The following is a 7,351-nucleotide window of genomic DNA, read 5'->3' as shown; positions in this document are numbered from 1 at the left end:
GATTTGCCGTAAAACGGATGAATTTTGTTGGTCCCAATGATCGGAATTAGGGAGATTCTATCATACCATTTACTCTCCTTATATAAAGCTCTAATGTTGGTAGAGTTATTAATTTCTTACAATCTAGTGTTGAGTGATGAATGAAATTTGACTTAAGAAAAATCTGTATTCCTCACATGCCGCAGTAAAATAGCAAGACTGCATCAAATTACAACCGTTCAGTGCTGCCCAATGAATAACGGTAGCGGAATTTCTGTGAACTAAAGTAGTAATTCCCGAAACCTCGAAACGAATGATTAGATTGGTAAAGAGCGTGGTTTTCATTAGAATAAATTCTTTGAATATTGCGTAGAATATAAAACCTAATCTAATCGAAAAGAAGCCGAGACCTGCAATAGACTGGTTGCCATTTCTACCTGCTAGTACAGGTGGCGGTGACCAGTCTAGCGGCGGGAATCCCAATCTGAGGTACACTATGACGCAATATCAAAATGGCGTGCTTTACCATAACACGAAATTAAGCAAAAACCTCACCTAATACAAACATTGCCACCCTCCTTCCCGACCCCTGAAATCAGTATTTCAATATTTGGTAAGTGTTTGTAACATTGGTTTAAATGGCGAAAAATATTCCATCTCAGATATTGTGGGAAATCATATTATTTCAGAGGTACATCCTACAAACAGTGGGTCCATGGTGGTGGCGCTCAGTCGAGCATGACGTCATTCCATCCTGATATATCTAGATCACGATGGGCTTCACCTCGCTGTGTTGTAATGAATTTGTTCTAAAATGATTCCATCGACTGATTACATCAAACAGTGAAAACAGTGTAAGTTTATTTCATATGTCGCTTAACCTATAGGCCTATTAATCGGCAGTCAAACATGTCGGACACCAACATCCTCCCATGGGAGGGATTTGAACCTGATGACATCGCTTGCTACACTCAGCCACGGCACGAACCCCTGCCACACTAGACCGGGTGCGCAGGTACATGCGCAGCTTTACCGCGCGAAATCTTGCGGCACCAAACAGATTGCTCGTTAATCGCTGAGGTAAATTTCACGGAAGAACTATAAATGGGAAAACCCGGGCTCAAATAAAACTGAATTTCTAATTGGCTATTAATGACATCATCTAAGCTGCGCGTGTAGCTGCTGCGCACTCGGTCTAATGTGGCAGGGTTTCGTATCGTGGCAATCTGGATGCCATCAGGTTCGAGTCCCTGCCGCGGGAGGATGGATGCCTCTACTTGCTTCCATTCGTCTGTGATATTGATGATGATGATGTTGATCATCATCGGTTTCAGAAACAGATAATATTTAAACTGTTCGTTTTTTCATTACTTTCTTGTTTATATTTCATGTTCAACTCTAGATGCAAAACCTAAACTGTGGATAGAAAAACCCCGTCAATAAACGAACTGCAGATTGGAGCGAACAATCTAATTTGTAAGTTTGAATTTTAGATTTGATATTTCTGCAGTTATTTCTCAGGAAAGAAAATCTTAGATTTGTTTATTATAGGTATCACTTCAACGTGTTCAACGGGAATTTTGATTCAGCACAGGAAAACAAGAATCACTCTTGGATTCAGCACAGGACAACAAGGAATCAGTGTTTCACAATCAGACTTTTTTGGTTTCGCGCCGGACATCGGGAATCATACTTGGATTCAGCACAGGACAACAAGGAATCAGTGTTTTACTACCAGACTTTTTTGGATTTAGCACAGAACATCGGGAATCACTCTTGGATTCAGCATGACATCAGGAATCACTATAGCCTATGTGGAAATTCAAGATAAGTTACATTTATCTTTATTTATCGGTTGTTGAATTGATTTTAAGGGACCAATTTTATATTGTTTGTTATAAACCATGTTTTGAAATGAAATTTCAGAAACCTGTTGCAGTTATTCAATCATTTCAAATTTCTTTTGGTGAATATTTGGCTATAATCAGTTCATGTTTGGGATTGTTATTTCTGTAAGCGGGTTTACAGGTTTTCTAAATTCTGATCAACTCAAATGTTATTTCTAATCAATATGAAACTGGTTCCTGATGTCAATAATACAACTGTTATCAATCATGTTCCTTCGTGATAATCAGATCATGTGTATCTTAAGAGTTAGAATTTCTATAGATTAAACTGCTGTACTTATTTCATACTGATTGAACAGTTACAGATACATTGTAACATTGTGTACAGATACAGAGTACAGATCACTGCATTACTTCATCCTGTGATTGAACAGTGATTTAATGTTCTTTCATCTTCATTAGATTCCCATCCGTCTAACTAAAACATCAACATTCAACTCACCTAACCACAGGGTTTGGGGAGGGTGGGTAGGGTTGGGGGGAGGGAAGGGGTTAGAGGGAGGGCGGGAGGGTTGGGGTGGGGGACGGTGGGAGGGAAGGGGTCTGGGAGGGATGGGGTGAGGGCGGGAGGGAAGGGATGAGGGAGGGCGGGAGGGAAGGGGTGAGGGAGGGTGGGAGGGAAGGGGTCCGGGAGGGCGGGAGGGAACTTGTCCGGGAGGGATGGGATTTGGGAGGGATGTAGGGGTGGTGGTAGGACTTTGGAGGGAGGGAGGGATATAGGGTGGGGCTTTAGGGTTTAGGTACAGGTACAGGTGGTTTAGTCGTAGTTTTAGTCTTGAAGTTCAGGATATTTCAGAAATTGTGTCCCATCTTTTTATTATTCTAAGAAAGGATTAATCATTATGAAACACGTGACTGCAACATGTCATGTTTCAGTTGTTATGCATGACAAGCTGTATAACCATCGGCCAATTGGACTCGTTCTATTTTACTAGTTGTTATTTCTATGAGACCCGGGTTTGATCCCCGGTGAGTGCGCACGTTATTTCACCGTCACTTCTCTCAATCGTTATGATATAATTGCCCTAGATTATTGAATTGGGACGTTTCAATTTTGAGGGCCATTATTTAATGTTGTCAGGAATGAGAGATATTTTTTGAATGATCACAAGTTCTGCTCCTTGGCTCCGATCAAAAAACGGTTTCATTAATAATTCAATGAAATAACAATCATACGTAATAATTACTGTTGATATCTGGCCGTTTACTGATACATTTCCAGCTGAAAGATGTATTTTCTTCTGTGCTATTTTAGAAACGGCTGTAAATACTGAGAACTGTATAGGACGACTTAGAAAATTGTTGACGAGAGTCGAGATGCAGTCACATTCATCGCTGCTTCCTCTTTTTTCTGCAGATTCTTAGACAGAGACCTACTCTTCATTTTTGGAAGAAGAGTATAGAACTCATTAGAATAAGTGATATGTTTTGTAATCAGTATATCACTATTCACAGATATCCTTAATAATTAGTTATCGTTTTCAAAAAGATGGGACATATTTTCTGAAATAAACTGTACAATTTTTAGGTGGGACAAAGATTGATACGGAGAGACTATTGTTCTATTATTATATTCATTTTAGAATAGGATAATATTCTATTTCTACCTGTGACTTATAATTCTATTCTAGACAGAATTTAAAGGGCTGCGTACTAATTATACTTCTATCAGGAAATATTTTACTGAATTTAAAAGCCATAAAAACAGATGATATTCAACCAGATGTAGTTGTAGTTTTTACAGTTAGTCTACGGCAATCTTCCTACTACAATGAGACTCTGATAAAGCGGGGATATCTAGTGTATTTTGCCATTTTTCACGATCATATCAGTTTATGAAAGTCATTTCATCCTCTGCTGTTATTTAAAATATTATCAGCGCTCGATCAATTTGTCAGTTTATAGCTTTTAGACTTCGATCAATGCATCATTTTCCGATAGACTCAAATTAGTCAGAATTATTTCAGTTTTTATCAATTAGTACAAGATTTTGAGCCCATTCAGTGTGAACATAATTCTTCACTTTATTCTAGTGATGAGTGTTTAGTCCAATTCCCCTATTCAACATATGCAACGCTCAATTTCTCATGTTATTTGCTAATCAAACCAGAGCCATAAAACTGACTTACCTTTAACGAGGGCCATGAGCTATATTTACCCTCCGTGGTCACCAAATCAGATCCATAGACCAAACTTAGACTCTTTGGTCACCAAAACAGGGCTATGAACCAAACTTTGACTCTTTGGTCACTAAACCTGAGCCATGAACCAAACTTTGACTCTTTGGTCACCAGACCTGGGCCATGAACCAAACTTTGACTCTTTGGTCACCAAACCTGGGCTATGAACCAAACTTTGACTCTTTGGTCACCAAAACAGGGCTATGAACCAAACTTTGACTCTTTGGTCACTAAACCTGAGCCATGAACCAAACTTTGACTCTTTGGTCACCAAACCTGGGCTATGAACCAAACTTTGACTCTTTGGTCACCAGACCTGGGCCATGAACCAAACTTTGACTCTTTGGTCACTCAACCTGGGCTATGAACCAAACTTTGACGCTTAGGTCACTAAACCAAGGCCATAAATGAAAGATTTAACGTTTTTAAAGTTATTCTGTTGCCTTCATGACTCAATATTTGAGAATGGAACAAATGACGTAGTTAATGAAAGATTCATCTGTATCAGTGTTGCTGCTGGTGCTGCTGCAGCTGCTGCTGCTGCTGGTGCAACTAACACAACCTTTTGCTGTTTGTCTCTAAAAGATTAAACTTGATCCCAGTCGGAACTGATGAGAATTTTAGTGAGACGACAAATAAGGAAAAGCCATATGAAAAAATGTAAAGCGAATGCGTGAATAAAATAAAACAGCATGAAATGCTGATATAAAGAGTGGGGTCCAAGAGCAATTCGAAGGTTTAGTGTCCTGCACGCTTAGAGGGCGGGCAGGGGTCTATTCCTACCTCGACTCAAGTGCTAAAAATCAGAGAAAAGAGTAAAAACGAAAAATGGCAAATGAAGGAAAAATGGCTGGAGTTTGATTTGTTCCACTGGGTTTAAGTGTTAACTTGAAAAGACAATCAAACAGATTATTTAATGACGTATATATTTTGCATCAGCAGTTTAAAAACATTGATTAATAACTTTTATGAATATGATTCCATAAACTGCTTGCTTATATGAAACCTCTAGTAGAGAGTATTGAAATAGTCCACAATGGTTTCATTTAGTGACGTCATGTTGAATTGGTGAAGCAACATAAATAGCATTAATTGTTTTGATCTTAGCCATCATTCTTGTCCTTGGTTTGTGTTTGCCTTTCTCACAACATTTTGTGAGTGTGGAGGTTTGGTTCGGGTTTATTTCCTTTACCTCCCCCTCCCTTACAACATTAAGTTCCTCAGGTTTGGTTTGATGTTTTGTAGATGAAACCTCTACAACTCAAACTCGCATCATTTGATGAAATGAAATCTGTTTACAGACGACTGCTGCAACTTGTCGTGAAACTGAGATATATTGTGAATACTTATTAGAGGGAGTAGAAATAATAGGAATAATGTGATGAAATTGATAAAGAAATCATCTGTAAAAATGAAGCCATGTGATTTTCAAGACCAACCCAGGCATATGATCATTTGAGGTCATCTGAATGCCTCCAAAATGTGTAGAGAAAGTATCTGTGAGTCCCATCAATGATGCAATTGATTAAGGATTTTGATTTATAAATGAAATTGATATGATCGTGAAAAATGGCAAATCGTTTTGTAGTTATTGTACACATGAGTGTGTGTGAAGAGGAGACAAGAGAGTTAAGGAGGCATGATGGGAGGGCATTGAGGGAGGGCTAGGTGGGAGGGCATTGAGGGAGGGCATTGAGGGTGGGCCAGGTGGGAGGGCATTGAGGGAGGGCCAGGTGGGAGGGCATTGAGGGATGGGTCCAGGAGGGTGGGAGGGAAGGGGTCCGGGAGGGAAGGGGTATGGGAGGGTGGGAGGGAAGGGGTCAGGGAGGGCGGGAGAGAAGGGGGACGGGGTCTGGGAGGGTCGGGTCGGGAGGTTAGATGAGTAAAAATGTTCCGATGTTTTAGTTAGACGGATGGGAATCTAATGAAGATGAGAGAACATTAAATCACTGTTCAATCACAGGATGAAGTAATGCAGTGATCTGTTACATGTATCTGTAACTGTGCAATCAGTATGAAATAAGTACAGCAGTTTAATCTACAGAAATCCTGTACTGTTTCTGTCTGATTGATTGATAATTTGAGATGTTACATTCTGCTCTATTGTCACTGATTATTGTTTCTTTTTCTTTTCAGAATGAAATGAATGCAATAGAATTTACTATTTAAACAGGCTCATTTAAAGGTAAGTACAAAACTGGTAATGAATTTCTCCACAGAATTCTTCACAGTCTCTGTTGATATTTTGAATTATTTTTGAACTAAAAATTACTGTTTTACTCTCAGTTACAGGATGAGATACACACCGCAGCAGCAGCACTGGCAGTAACCGCAGTACCAGCACCATGCAGCAACAGCGCCACCAGCAGCTGCAACAGCAGCACTGGCAGTACCAGCACCATGCAGCAACAGCGCCACCAGCAGCGGCAGCAGCAGCAGCAGCAGGTAAAACCTGTTTGGAAATTCATTATTTTTAGAGAACTGTTCTATATAAATTATTCTATCTGTTTATGTTTCCAGCATTCAATCACTCAAAGATCAAGGCTTAGTTTGTTTTGGTGTGAAACTGCTCTTATTTCATAACAACTTAACTGACAATTTCTAAAATTTGTATTTAGGAGCTGAAATAACTGGAACCCTTGATAGAATCTGTGAACAGTAAACATTGGGAATTCACTTCACATTTGTTTAAGATGGACATCGCTTTAAGTCCTCAAAACCAATACGGTACCGGTAAATATCTCTACAGATTCTAGTCTCTGTTTGACTGTACATTTATAAACTCATTTCCTGATTAGAAGCTACATTAATCAGTGAAGGCGAATTTTCAATCACTTCTATTCTGGTGAAAGTTCGAATCATCAAAATTATACAACTGTTGTATTCTAGGGTCTAAAATAAAGCTGAACTTGCAGTTAACATTGCGCTCTACAAATCAAACAAGTCAGAAGCGGTGAGTTTTATATCGATTTATTGCAGTAATTTGTGGTGATCTTCAAATCAAGTCCAGAAAATGATGTTTTGATCGGTCAATGTTGGCAGGTATCAACGTTTTACTTGAGGACGCAGTCTAAAGCTACCATCAAACCTCTCAGAAATCTGCATATACTCGACACATTGTGATAAACTACTCATTAACCTGGTAGGTTTTCTGTCAATCGAACACAAACAAGTTGCAGTTTCTATCTATTTCATTAACCATTTTCTGGCATAATTTTCTCTTTCCAGAATGCAATACGCCCAACACTTATTGGAACTGGAGAAATTAAAAATATTCACCTTCAA

The sequence above is a fragment of the Tubulanus polymorphus genome, chromosome 6 (genome assembly GCF_964204645.1).
Source record: "Tubulanus polymorphus chromosome 6, tnTubPoly1.2, whole genome shotgun sequence".
Taxonomy (NCBI): domain Eukaryota; kingdom Metazoa; phylum Nemertea; class Palaeonemertea; order Tubulaniformes; family Tubulanidae; genus Tubulanus; species Tubulanus polymorphus.
Note: the sequence above shows the minus strand (reverse complement) of the source record.